The 14,583-nt window shown below is 37.2% G+C and overlaps 2 non-coding genes across 2 annotated transcripts; both read right to left on the bottom strand.

Annotated features, from left to right (window-relative positions):
• Window positions 1-5,745: 5,745 nt before the first annotated feature.
• On the bottom strand, window positions 5,746-5,819 carry TRNAW-CCA (transfer RNA tryptophan (anticodon CCA)). The gene has a single exon. It is a non-coding gene; the product is annotated as a tRNA-Trp (tRNA).
• A 165-nt stretch (window positions 5,820-5,984) lies between these two features.
• TRNAP-UGG (transfer RNA proline (anticodon UGG)) lies at window positions 5,985-6,058 on the bottom strand. The gene has a single exon. It is a non-coding gene; the product is annotated as a tRNA-Pro (tRNA).
• Window positions 6,059-14,583: the final 8,525 nt, after the last annotated feature.

Below are 14,583 nucleotides of genomic sequence, written 5' to 3'. Positions count from 1 at the left end.
TTTGCCACTCCTTTCGGATTTCATCATCAATATTCTTCAAAAATATCCCTTCAATTATTCCTGGGCTGTGGGTAGCCAGCCAAACATTTCGAAATAATTGATTGATCGAGGGGGAGTTTTTTTGTCTCAAAATCCGAATAATATTCATTACTTCAAGTGGTTGCATTCATCGAAAGGAACAAATGAAGATGCAATTGGTTCGATTTGACCATGGGATATCTGGAAACAATATTTGATTATTTCTTTCATTTGAAATGGGCCCTTATTTTTTCATTTCATTTTTATTTGATTCTATTTCTATATTCTTTCCAGATCCAAGGACTAAACAATGAAAAAAAAAAAGTGCCAAAAAAGAAAAAAGCATTGACTCCCCTCCCATATCTTGCATCTATAGTCTTTTTGCCCTGGTGGATCTCTCTCTCATTTAATAAAAGTCTGGAACCTTGGGTTACTCATTGGTGGAATACCAGGCAATCCGAAACTTTTTTGAATGATATTCAAGAAAATAACGTTCTAGAAAGATTCATAGAATTAGAAGAACTATTCCTGTTGGACGAAATGATAAAGGACTACCAGGAGACACAGATACAAAAGTTTCGTATAGGAATCCACAAAGAAACGATACAATTGATCAAAATGCACAATGAAGATCATATCCATATCATTTTGGATTTCTCGGCAAATATAATCTGTTTCGCTATTCTAAGCGGTTATTCTATTCTGGGTAATGAAGAACTTCTCATTTTGAATTCTTGGGTTCAGGAATTCCTCTATAACTTAAGTGACACAATAAAAGCTTTTTCTATTCTTTTATTAACTGATTTATGTATCGGATTCCACTCGCCTTATGGTTGGGAACTAATGATTGGCTCGATCTACAAAGATTTTGGATTTTCCCATAACGATCAAATTATATCTGGTCTTGTTTCTACCTTTCCAGTCATTCTAGATACAATTTTGAAATATTGGATCTTCCATTATTTAAATCGTGTATCTCCTTCACTTGTAGTCATTTATCATTCAATGAATGAATGAAGAACTCATTTGATCCGCTGATATCAATCAAATAATCCCACTCTTTATACTTTTACCCGTCCAGGGAATTCGATTCCTCCTATATTCCAGTACAATTATTCCAGTACAATATCAGAATCGTGGATAGGGAACTATACTATACTAACTATATTAGCTACCTACCTAATTTATTGTAGAAATTTCCGGGATCAATGATTGGACCATGCAAAATAGAAATACCTTTTCTTGGGTAAAGGAACAAATGACTCGATTCATTTCCGTATCGATCATGATATATGTAATAACTAGGACATCTATTTCAAATGCATATCCTATTTTTGCGCAGCAGGGTTATGAAAATCCACGAGAAGCAACTGGGCGTATTGTATGTGCCAATTGCCATTTAGCTAATAAACCCGTGGATATTGAGGTTCCACAAGCTGTGCTTCCTGATACTGTATTTGAAGCAGTTGTTAGAATCCCTTATGATATGCAACTGAAACAAGTTCTTGCTAATGGTAAAAAGGGGTCTTTGAATGTGGGGGCTGTTCTTATTTTACCCGATGGATTCGAATTAGCTCCCCCCGATCGTATTTCTCCCGAGATGAAAGAAAAGATAGGCACTCTGTCTTTTCAGAGTTATCGCCCCACTAAAAAAAATATTCTTGTGATAGGTCCTGTTCCTGGTCAGAAATATAGTGAAATCGTCTTTCCCATTCTTTCTCCGGACCCTGCTACTAAGAAAGACGTTAACTTCTTAAAATATCCTATATACGTAGGTGGGAACAGGGGAAGGGGCCAGATTTATCCCGATGGGGGTAAGAGTAACAATACAGTCTATAATGCTACAGGAGCGGGTATAGTAAGCAGAATAGTACGTAAAGAAAAAGGGGGGTATGAAATAACCATAGCTGATGCATCGGATGGACACCAAGTAATTGATATTATACCTCCAGGACCGGAACTTCTTGTTTCAGAGGGTGAATCTATCAAGCTTGATCAACCATTAACGAGTAATCCTAATGTGGGTGGATTTGGTCAGGGAGATGCAGAAATAGTACTTCAAGATCCATTACGTGTCCAAGGGTTGTTGTTCTTTTTGGTATCTGTTATTCTGGCACAAATCTTTTTGGTTCTTAAAAAGAAACAGTTTGAGAAGGTTCAATTGTCCGAAATGAATTTCTAGATACATGGATCCATCAAATTGGTAAAAAGAGACGAACTATTGTTGATCGATGCAATTATGTATGATCAAAAAAATAATGAAAAGCTTTTTTCTTTATACTGTTTTTCGGCGAGATGTCAGGAATTGTTTGTGCCCCGTTCCTAGTAATAATATGTATATTCTGAAGAAGGCTACTTGACATTTTTTTTTTTTTCAAAAAAAAAATTGGAGTGGTGTGACTATGCCAGGCCTCTTAATCCCAGATTATAAATGCCATGTAATGCATCAATAGTTTTTGATTCTATTGTACCTAATAGAATCGAATTCTATTAGATAATAGGCAAGGAAGAAAATAAATGGCAAGGAATAAATGAAAGTAACAAATGATTCTAGGAGGGATTGCTCGTCTTACTAATCTTCCACACAAGAAAAGGAATTTTTCACCCTTTTCCTGTGTGGAAATAATAATGATTCTTGATCCTGTTCGTTAAAGATTACGATTTTCTTTTCCAGGACTATTATAACCTCTTTCTTTAGATTCATAAGCAGTAGTGGACAAACAAAAAAAAAGGGGGGGGCGGGGGGAATCACTCATTGAGCAAATAGAACTTCTTCAATGAACTTATAAAAAAAAAAAAAGCAAATTTTCGCTGTGATGAGATAATCAATAAGGATTTGGATATGTGCAAAAATCCAAGATTTTCACTTTTTTTTTTTCACCACACTCGGGCATTAAATTAAGTGTCTTTTGCTTGAAATTTTATTTATGGAGTAAGGTTCATTTCCATACTAATTGGAATTGATTTGAAGAATGTCTCATCTGTAGAAATCCATATTGTGTCATCCATAAAATCGATTGATTCCTTCTTTCTTCTTGCTTCGGAAGAGTCCGTCCATACTATAGAGGAACAGATACTATGACAATCAAGGGATTAAATTCTTCAAAAACATCATTAGAAACAAAGGAATGGGGTGGTTTTAAACATCGGATCGAAGCAAAGGATCCGTTTTGTCATTTCTACGAATCAAATATTCTTCTTATGTTGACTGAATGAATTTCCAACCTTTATGTTATGAAATGGATCAAAGTCTCGCTGGAAGAGTAAGAACTCAACAGGACCTTACCCCTCTTTGTTTTGTCTGATTCGAGGGGTAAGGTCCTGTTGAGTTCTTACTTTTTCATGTCCACAATCCGGTTCTCATCCGATCACTATAGGGATGAGCCCAATCCGGAGTATGAACCGTAAAAGAAAATACCTATTGAACCAATCACAGGAATACCAGTTACAGTACCTATCAGCCAAAGAGGAATCCTTCCAGTAGTATCGGCCATTTACCCCGCTTCCCTCCACATTTCATCAAGTGGTCATGCTAGAGACATAAACAGTCATGGATAATTATGAGGATGATATCCTTCCGAATGGGATAAGAGAATTCCTACTATTCTCTTTCTTTCTCTCAATTGAAGAAATAATTGGAAAATAAAACAGCAAGTACAAAAATGAGTAATAACCCCCAGTAGAGGCTGGTACGATTCAATTCAACATTTTGTTCGTTCGGGTTTGATTGTGTCGTAGCTCTATAATTCAGATTAGGTTTATCGTTGGATGAACTGCATTGCTGATATTGACCCCAAAAAAGAAACGGTAGGTACAGCCAGTCCGTGAACGGCCAACCAGCGCACTGTAAAAATTGGATAGGTTCGATCTATGGTCATTGAGGCCTCCTAAAAGGATCTACTAAATTCATCGAGTTGTTCCAAAGGGTCAAAACGGCCAGTTATTAATGGAATCCCCTGTCGGCTCTCTGTGAAATACTCGTTTGGCCGAGGGCTTCCAAACACATCATAAGCTAAACCCGTGCTGACGAATAACCAACCCGCAATGAATAGGGAAGGTATAGTAATACTATGAATAACCCAGTATCGAATACTGGTGATAATATCAGCAAAAGAACGTTCTCCCGTGCTTCCAGACATGCTGAGCTCCACATATTCTTGTACAGTCAAAGGGGGATCGATTCCTTGAAAGATGGGATCAGTAAATGGAAAACTACTGATATTTCATCTTTGTGAGATCGTCAATATTGTACCGAAGGTGTATTTAGAGTATACCGAATCAGTATAGCTATCCTTCCTCTGACACAGCAACGCAGTTTCAATCAGTATCGAAAAGAAATGGTACATAATTCCCCTTTTCCTTTCTTGTTACTTGTCTATGCGGAACCGCGTGTCATTCAATCAAAAATTGATCAAATTTCTGTAGTATAGGGTTTCAAGTATTGGCTTTGGACTAGAAACTGAAGTTCTTAGTAAAGTTTGAGTCAACGGGTTCTAGTTCTAATAATTAATGAACGAGATTATCATATTCCACACAATTCAATTAGATGCAAAATATAGAAATCCCCTCTCATGGTTGTAGAAAAGATATTTTTCTTTTTTTCTAATCCTTTCATTTCAAGTAATTGGTTGGTTCTACAGTAGTAGATAGTATTCGATGAAAGAAAGAGAAGAAACAATAAATAGTTTGAACAATCAATATTCGTGATGCAACCATTACTGGATTAGATCCAAAGGTTCCTTCTTGACCTAGCTACAAGGATGGAACTCCATGATATGGAAAGACAGACTGTGGAACCTAAAAGGATAATAGGAATTGATAAATTGAAAAAGAAAAGAAATAAATGGTCAAAATGGAAATTCTTTTGAAATCCAATTCTTTTATTCTATAGTTATTCAAAGATAATTTCATTTTTGAATGAAGTTACACGACACAGTTCTTCTGACTATTACTTTACTCACGAGTTGCTCAATGAATCTGTTGATTTGAAATCCCGACATTGGTAGATGTCACAGATGATAAATCAATCTTTTTTTTTTTTTCTACCTCTGCTACTCTATCTTTGTCAGTGCCGTCTATAATGACTGATGAATCAAGAACTTTCAATTGGAACTGATTCTGTCAATTGGTATTTTTTCTGATCATCACATCTCGCAAAAATTGAAACTTAGGTAAGTGCTTTATAAACATATGTAAAAAAAAAAGAACGTATCTCATTTAGCTCCTTCATGCCCACTATAACTAGTTATTTCGGTTTTCTACTAGCTGCTTCAACTATAACCCCAGCTCTATTGATTGGTCTGAGCAAGATACGACTTATTTGAAATTAATTGAATGAATAATTCATCAAAATAAATAGTTCTGTGAGATTTCAGGTATTCGATAGTTCCTTCCCGCGTTAATTACCAATTCTTGATCATTGAGATTCATGGGTGATTCGGAGTAATATTTAGGGATAGATATTACCTCTATTTTTACCCTTTCCAACAAATTGAAATGATTGAAGTTTTTCTATTTGGAATCGTCTTAGGTCTAATTCCTATTACTTTGGCCGGATTATTCGTAACTGCATATTTACAATACAGACGCGGAGATCAGTTGGACCTTTGATTGAGTAACATCTCTTTTTTGATTGACCTCCTTCTTAAGCTGCAGGAGGTCAAATTCAGGTTGCAGTTCAAGTTAGTAAAGTTATTTTATTGTGATTCAACATTACAAAAACAGAATCACGCTCTGTAGGATTTGAACCTACGACATCGGGTTTTGGAGACCCACGTTCTACCGAACTGAACTAAGAGCGCTTTCTTATGACAGGAGATACAACTGTAAAGAAAGGGATTCTTTTTGTACCCCCAATACACCTTGCATGCATGTAGTATCATAAAATGCAAAATTATGTCCAGTCCAGTCCAATTTGAATCGATCTCAACTGATCCCTCGTTACTGCCCATAGGAGAAGTAATAGGTAGGGATGACAGGATTTGAACCCGTGACATTTTGTACCCAAAACAAACGCGCTACCAAGCTGCGCTACATCCCTTTCAATTGTTGTACAGTTTCATTGTAGGGAATCCTTGTCTTGTTTTCCACATCGTTATTTCCTAATATCTAGAGACAATTTCTCTTGCCATTTCTTCTTTTTGATTTCATATAATCAAAGAATTATATACATATGAAACCTAACGTATAAAAAAATGAATATTTATCGGTAATGCTCAGTAAGAAAGGGTCATCTTTTTCTGTTTTAGGGACAAGTAGATCTAATCCACCGGATTATTGTACATATTCATTTTCATTTTAGTTCGGGATTAGGGATTTCGTGTACAAATACAAGTGATCTTTAGCTACAGATACATCTGATCATATATGTATTCCAATAAAGAAGGAGGATTTTCAATGCGAGATATAAAAACATATCTCTCCGTGGCACCTGTGCTAACTACGCTATGGTTCGGGTCTTTAGCAGGTCTATTGATAGAGATCAATCGTTTATTCCCAGATGCGTTGACATTCCCCTTTTTTTCATTCTAGTTATTGACATGGGAAGGGGTGAAGAAGATTAGAGATACAACAAATTCTCTGTGACTAATCCACCCTTTTGAATTTTTTTTTTAAGTTGTTTAGGAAGGAAAGAGAAAGAAAAGTGGATTAAACCTCAGCGAAACTCGGGCTCAGCATAGAATTAATAGAGGGAGAACAGAAATAGAAATGTGGGTCTAGGACAGGCTGTTCAAGAGCATACAAGATAGTAAATGAAATACTGACTGGGATTAGAAATAATGGATAGTTAGAAATAATTGTATTACTTATTATTACTCTATTGATTGCAGCGAAATCTTTCATAATTGGATTTCGAGTTATCAGTTAGCAACTTCTATTTATTTTTCCTTCTTTTCGTATTCTTCGATTCAGATCGAAAATAGAAGAGTGGAGGGAATCCAAAATCCAAAGGAGGTTCATGGCCAAGGGTAAAGATGTCAGAATAAGAGTTATTTTGGAATGTACCAGTTGTGTCCGAAATGATTTAAATAAGGAATCGCGGGGCATTTCCAGATTATTACTCAAAAGAATCGACACAATACGCCTAGTCGATTGGACTTGAGAAAATTCTGTCCTTATTGTTACAAGCATACGATTCATGGGGAGATAAAGAAATAGATCGAACAGAATAGAATGTCTGTTCCACCCTTCCAAGGAACAGGACAAAATTACATATAGATAGATATATAAAATATAAACAAATCAAGTACTATTACTATTTCGGTCGGATCCGAAACCGAAATGAATGAAGAAATAAGATTTTAGAGATAAGGAATAAATCATGGATAAATCCAAGCGACCCTTTCGTAAATCCAAGCGATCTTTTCGTAGGCGTTTGCCCCCAATTGGATCGGGGGATCGAATTGATTATAGAAATATGAGTTTAATTAGTCGATTTATTAGTGAACAAGGAAAAATATTATCTAGACGAGTGAATAGATTGACCTTGAAACAACAACGATTAATTACTATTGCTATAAAACAAGCTCGTATTTTATCTTCGTTACCTTTTCTTAATAATGAGAAACAATTTGAAAGAACCGAGTCGACCCCTAGAACTGCTGGTCCTAAAACCAGAAATAAATAGGCCTACTTCTCAATTGAATCAAAACTCTAATTGGAATTCAAACTCAGATTGAGGTTTTGTTCGAAAAAGCCGAGATACTTGATTGTCGCGTCGTAAGAAAAAAAAAAAAAGAATGAATGGGGAAGAAAAAATATTTTTTTTTATTGAAAAGTGTTCGTTCATTTCTAATATTTATCATATTCATTTCTACTCTACCTTCCCGGAGTTCATTCTCCGGGGAACTCCGTTTAAATCATTTCGGTGAATTCGTTCCAGTCGCCTTATTTGATAATCTCATTTGAAATCATGTAAATGCAATTCCTATTTGATATAGCTATTTGTGCAAGTATTTTACGATTAAGAAGCAACTGCCTCTTGTACAGATCGTGCATTAATCGACTATAACTATAGGATACCCCATTTTCACGAGTTACTGCATTTATCCGAGTGATCCACAAACGACGAAAATCTCTCTTTTGCCTGCATCTATCCCGATGACTGGAAACCAAAGCTCTCATTTTCTGTTGAGTAGTAGTTCGAGTAAGTCTTGAATGAGCCCCTCGAAAGGTTGATGCAAATAAACGAATTTTTGTTCGACGTCTCCGAGCTATATATCCCCGCCTAACTCTGGTCATTGAATCAAATGAAACCTTGATGAATAACTAATTGATTTCTTTTCTTTCAGTCATTCTTTTCCCCTCCCCTAGTTTATTAGTAACAAAACGGATTCTTCCGATGTATAAAATAAAAATTCCAATGGCTTTTGCTACTATGACCTTCCCAACCACGATTTTTGATTTCTTCCAGGCATTTCACCTCGGAATAAGAAATTGTACCGATATTAGATATAAAATATCTAGTAAATAGGTAGTAATAAATAGAGAAAAATGGAGAAATAAATAAATAGTGGCTTCCATCGTTTCTATGATTACTTCTTAAACGGTGAGGTCCTCTCTATACACCGGAGCTCCTTCCCCCATTTAATCAATGTTATTAGTAACTTGTACAGTTCACACTCTTTGGCTCTACCCATAAAATTATCCAGTATATAGGTCTTTTCACAATGAGATCCATCCATACAGTGACGGCATTTAATTATGAAGGTTGGCTAGGTAGCTAACCCTGTTAGTCCGTTCTTGCAAGAGTAGAAGCATAATCTTTCTGCTTTTAAAATACTATTTTCCCCGCTTAATGGATAACCATTTGCTACCAATGGGGAATTGATTTTCATCTCAAATCGAGGTGATTGGATTTGCACCAATGGAAACCATAAATTCCATACACAATAGAGGTATATGATAGATCTTTATTTTGAGATAGTGAATGGAATGGAGTTCTTCCATTCTATCCTACTCATTGGTACTGGTCATTGATACTGGAAAAATCGTCTCATTTGTTCCAGATCATGATCTGAACGAGTCGCACATACACCCTAGTACATGTTCCTCGACGCTGAGGACATCCTCGAAGGGCAGGGGATTTCGTGACATTTTTGATTGGCTGTCTTGTGTTTCTAATAAGTTGTTTAATAGTTGGCATGCTGAATCGTATACAGAATGGGCTGGTTTAGATCGATCCTAACCGGATGATTATGAATTACTTCCATTTCATATAATATTTTACCAGGTTAAGAAGATAAAATATCAAATCACGGCTCATTCGAATTATGGTTCGAAATGGAATCAAGAATTTATGTGAAATCCCCGGTATTTTCGACCGCGACAACATCAACAATGCCATGGGCTTGGGCTTCTGTTGCTGACATAAAAACATCCCTTTCCATGTCTTCGGATATAACCCATAAAGGCTTGCCGGTTCTTTGTACATAAACCCTTGTGAGGGTTTCGCGGAGTTTCAGTAGTTCTTCCGCTTCCAGGATAAATTCTCCTGTGGGTGCCTCATAAAAAGAACTAGCAGGTTGGTGGATCATAACCCTGATGATATAACATAATGAACGGTTCCTCTATCTCGCACGATCGGTCGAAGGGAAGGGATAAAGAATAACAAGAATAAAAAGATAGAATTAGAATTGAACAACCGTACAGGCATCTTTTATGCATTGCATACGGCTCCGCAATGGAATTTCCTTTTCCCTTCCATCGAAGAAAGAGACAAATAGAATCCATCAGACCCAGATCGTTGAATGATCCATTTACCATCTTTCCTTTCGGAGGAGTCAAAAAATACTATGATGGTTCCGTTGCTTTATATATTTATCTCGTCTGTGATTCAGCAATCCCAAAGTTTCTTTATGATCCGATCAAATAAGGAAAAAATGATCTTTTTTTTTTTTCATTTTCGTACTCTTTCATAACATAAATATCGGAAAGAGGCTTCTGGTGTGAAAGCAAAAAAAAGGTTTGTGACGCTGAAATGGACCCCCGATACATAAGATCAAATCGTAAATAACCTTTGTTTCATACTACTATCTCGATATATAATCTCATGTTATGTTATGAAAAAAAAATAATAGTTTGCTCATATCGAACTCGAAGTGCCATGCTATTATTACTTATTATTCATATTCCATATGGCGAAGGCATAGTCTTCTTTTTTTTTTCTCAAATAAAAAAAAACTCATTGGCGCCAAGCGTGAGGGAATGCTAGACGTTTGGTAATTTCTCCTCCGACTAGGAGAAAAGATCCCATTGAAGCGGCTAATCCCATGCATATTGTATGTATGTCTGGTGGCACAAATTGCATAGTATCATAAATAGCTATTCCTGGTATTACCCATCCGCCGGGAGAGTTTATAAACAAATACAGATCCCTGGTATCATCCTCTATACTGAGATATACCATGAGACCAACAAGTTGATTCGAGATCTCGCTATCAACCTCTTGTCCTAAAAAAAGTAATCTTTCTCGATGAAGTCGGTTGATTAGGACAAAATTGTATCCCTTAGGAACCGCACACGCACCTTTGGATGCATACGGTTCAAAAAATCAAAATTGCGAAAAAAAAAAAAGAATTCATTGAACTTATCGAACTAACCCCTCATTGATGTATTCTTTCATCGAGATCCAAATCACGATGTAATTTTCTTGTTCCTAAATGGGCCTCTTCAATTCTTTTAGGTTTATGCTCTACTCCGGGTAAAGATCTGCCCGAATTCTATTTGCACATATAGGACAAATGATCACAGTACCGCTTCTTTTTGTTCCGACTTCTTTTTTTTTTTCAATTCGTTTTCATGTTCATGCTTCCGCCAAATATTCGACTAATCATATTATTCCATTAATTGGTAGTTTTAGAGGTATAAATAGGGATCATTTATGATACGAGTAGTAATCATACATAGATTACCAATTTGGTATTTTTTGAACGGAGCCTGGATACTTCATTTTATTGGTCCAAGCCAACCATAAATTCTTCTAATTGAGAATATTGATCCCCAACCAACAAATAAATTGATCTAATTGCATTGCACTTCACGCTCCGAATTGAATTATTGATGGTTTAATCAATCTTTCTTGGGTGAAACAGAGGATATCTCGATCGGGGGAGAGAACGGGGAAATCCCATATGACCCAATATGTCTGACAAGTCGCACTATACGTCAACCCAAACTGCATCTTCCTCTCCAGGACTCCGAAAAGGTACTTTTGGAACACCAATAGGCATAAAATGAAAGAAAAATTAAGTACTCTATTTCACTTTGATGTGGAAACGTAACAATGGGTTTATTGTCTTCATAATATTGTCGTTTATCGTATTTTATCCATAGATTGGAAGGTTCATGGAGAAGACGGGTTGAATAAAGGAAAATTCGTACAAATGGATCGTTCGAAGGATGAACAAGTATCTATGCATTCGCTCACAAAAATAGGATCAATCCCCCCATTGCGTATTGGTACTTATCGAGTATAGAATAGATCTGCTTCTCTTTGTTCCTACGAACAGAATTGTTAAATTATTACCAATGGAACGGAATAAATATTAACTCTTGCTTTGAGATAATCCACTGAAAAGGCGAGGTCCATAGCATCAATCAGTCTTTTCCAATGTGATAAAGTTACATAGTGTCTATTTTTTCTTTGATAAAATAAGGGGTATTTCCATGGGTTTGCCTTGGTATCGTGTTCATACCGTCGTATTGAATGATCCCGGTCGGTTACTTTCTGTCCATATAATGCATACAGCTCTAGTTTCTGGTTGGGCCGGTTCGATGGCTCTATACGAATTAGCCGTTTTTGATCCCTCTGATCCCGTCCTTGATCCAATGTGGAGACAAGGTATGTTCGTTATACCCTTCATGACTCGTTTAGGGATAACCAATTCATGGGGTGGTTGGAGTATCACAGGAGGAACTATAACGAATCCGGGTATTTGGAGTTACGAAGGTGTGGCTGGGGCACATATTGTGTTTTCTGGCTTGTGCTTCTTAGCAGCCATCTGGCATTGGGTGTATTGGGACCTAGAAATATTCTGTGATGAACGTACGGGAAAACCCTCTTTGGATTTGCCCAAGATCTTTGGAATTCATTTATTTCTCTCAGGGGTGGCTTGCTTTGGGTTTGGCGCATTTCATGTAACAGGCTTGTATGGTCCTGGAATATGGGTGTCCGATCCTTATGGTCTAACCGGAAAAGTACAATCTGTAAATCCAGCGTGGGGCGCAGAAGGTTTTGATCCTTTTGTTCCGGGAGGAATAGCCTCTCATCATATTGCAGCGGGGACATTGGGGATATTGGCGGGACTATTCCATCTTAGTGTCCGCCCGCCCCAACGTTTATACAAAGGATTACGTATGGGCAATATTGAAACTGTACTTTCTAGTAGTATCGCTGCTGTCTTTTTTGCAGCTTTCGTCGTTGCTGGAACTATGTGGTATGGTTCAGCAACTACTCCCATAGAATTATTTGGTCCCACTCGTTATCAGTGGGATCAGGGATACTTCCAGCAAGAAATATATCGAAGAGTTGGAGCCGGGCTAGCCGAAAATCTGAGTTTATCGGAAGCTTGGTCTAAAATTCCCGAAAAATTAGCTTTTTATGATTACATCGGTAATAATCCGGCGAAGGGGGGATTATTCAGAGCAGGCTCAATGGACAATGGGGATGGAATAGCTGTTGGATGGTTAGGACACCCCATCTTTAGAGATAAAGAGGGGCATGAGCTTTTTGTACGTCGTATGCCTACTTTTTTTGAAACATTTCCGGTGGTTTTGGTAGACGGAGACGGAATTGTGAGAGCGGATGTTCCTTTTAGAAGGGCAGAATCGAAGTATAGTGTCGAACAAGTAGGTGTAACTGTTGAGTTCTATGGTGGCGAACTCAATGGGGTCAGTTATGGCGATCCTGCTACTGTGAAAAAATATGCTAGACGTGCCCAATTGGGTGAAATTTTTGAATTAGATCGTGCTACTTTGAAATCCGATGGTGTTTTTCGTAGCAGTCCAAGGGGTTGGTTTACTTTTGGACATGCTACGTTTGCTTTGCTCTTCTTTTTCGGACACATTTGGCATGGGGCTAGAACCTTGTTCAGAGATGTTTTTGCTGGTATTGACCCTGATTTGGATGCTCAAGTGGAATTTGGAACATTCCAAAAACTTGGAGATCCAACTACAAGGCGACAAGTAGTCTGATACAACATTACTCTAGCGTCTTTTGCCTCTATTTGATTTTTTTTTGATTTGACATAAGGTTAGGGTACCGTAGAAATCTTGATTTTAATCATCGCCTTTTCTTTGACTCTTGCCCTTTCTTTACTTTATCTGGGAAATGTTCCCAAATGCACAGGTGTGGAAGCTATAATTGTAAACCACGATCGAATCCATGGAAGCATTGGTTTATACATTCCTGTTAGTCTCGACTCTAGGGATAATTTTTTTCGCTATCTTTTTTCGAGAACCACCTAAGGTTCCGACAAAAAGGATGAAATGATTTTTTATTATCTCAATTGAAGTAATGAGCCTCCCAATACAATATGGGAGGTTCATTATTTCAACTAGTCCCCGTGCTCCTCGAATGGATCTCTTAGTTGTTGAGAGGGTTGCCCAAAAGCGGTATATAAGGCGTACCCAGTAAAGCTTACAAGTGAACCAGATATGGAGATGGCGACTAGGGTTGCTGTTTCCATTATTAGATAATTTCAAGACCACGACGGATCTACGCTACGAGAAGATCGTTTATTTACAACGGAATAGTATACAAAGTCAACAGATCTCAACCAATGCAATAGGATTTATGGCTACACAAACCATTGAGGGTAGTTCTAGATCTAGGCCAAGACGAACTATTACAGGGAATTTATTGAAACCATTGAATTCGGAATATGGTAAAGTAGCCCCTGGATGGGGAACTACTCCTTTGATGGGTGTCGCAATGGCTCTGTTTGCGATATTCCTATCTATTATTTTGGAGATTTATAATTCTTCCGTTTTACTGGATGGAATTTCAATGAGTTAGGTCCATAAGAACCATGAAGTCCTAGTTTTCAATCAAAAATGAATTACTTAGGGATCAGATTTCTAGGCTATTCCGGTAGTTCGACCGTGGAATTCCGTTGTTTCGGTATTTCCGGAATATGAGTGTGTGACTTGTTATAATTGATCCTATTGATAGTACAGAGAATGGGTCTGTCATCTCGATCGAGATGGTTCTGCCTCGTCAGATATTCATTCTAGTATCTGAAGCACGGAATATAATCAAGAAATATTTGAACTATGATTCATACCTACTATTCAGACCTCGCGACCGGACTCCAAAAAATGAGAGGTATTTCATAAATTGAACGATTTTTCTTCCTTCAGAATCATGCTTTTTTGACCGAAGGACAAATGTTTCTCTGGATTTTTAGTCATTACATCCATTCATTGAATAAGTGATGATCAAATGGTTCTTACTCAGAGAACCTTTGGGCTTAGCTTGGGGGCTTTATTGAATCATCGTGGTTCTAGTATGAATCTGAGGTTTCAATCGATTCATAGGGTCTCAACAAGAGAATTCCTATCAAT

This window comes from Tasmannia lanceolata, unplaced genomic scaffold, assembly GCF_043159265.1.
Source record: "Tasmannia lanceolata isolate RefF3 unplaced genomic scaffold, GAP_Taslan_0.1 ptg000609l, whole genome shotgun sequence".
Classification (NCBI taxonomy): domain Eukaryota; kingdom Viridiplantae; phylum Streptophyta; class Magnoliopsida; order Canellales; family Winteraceae; genus Tasmannia; species Tasmannia lanceolata.
The sequence above is the reverse complement of the archived record's forward strand: the minus strand, read 5'-3'. Positions and strand labels throughout refer to the sequence as shown.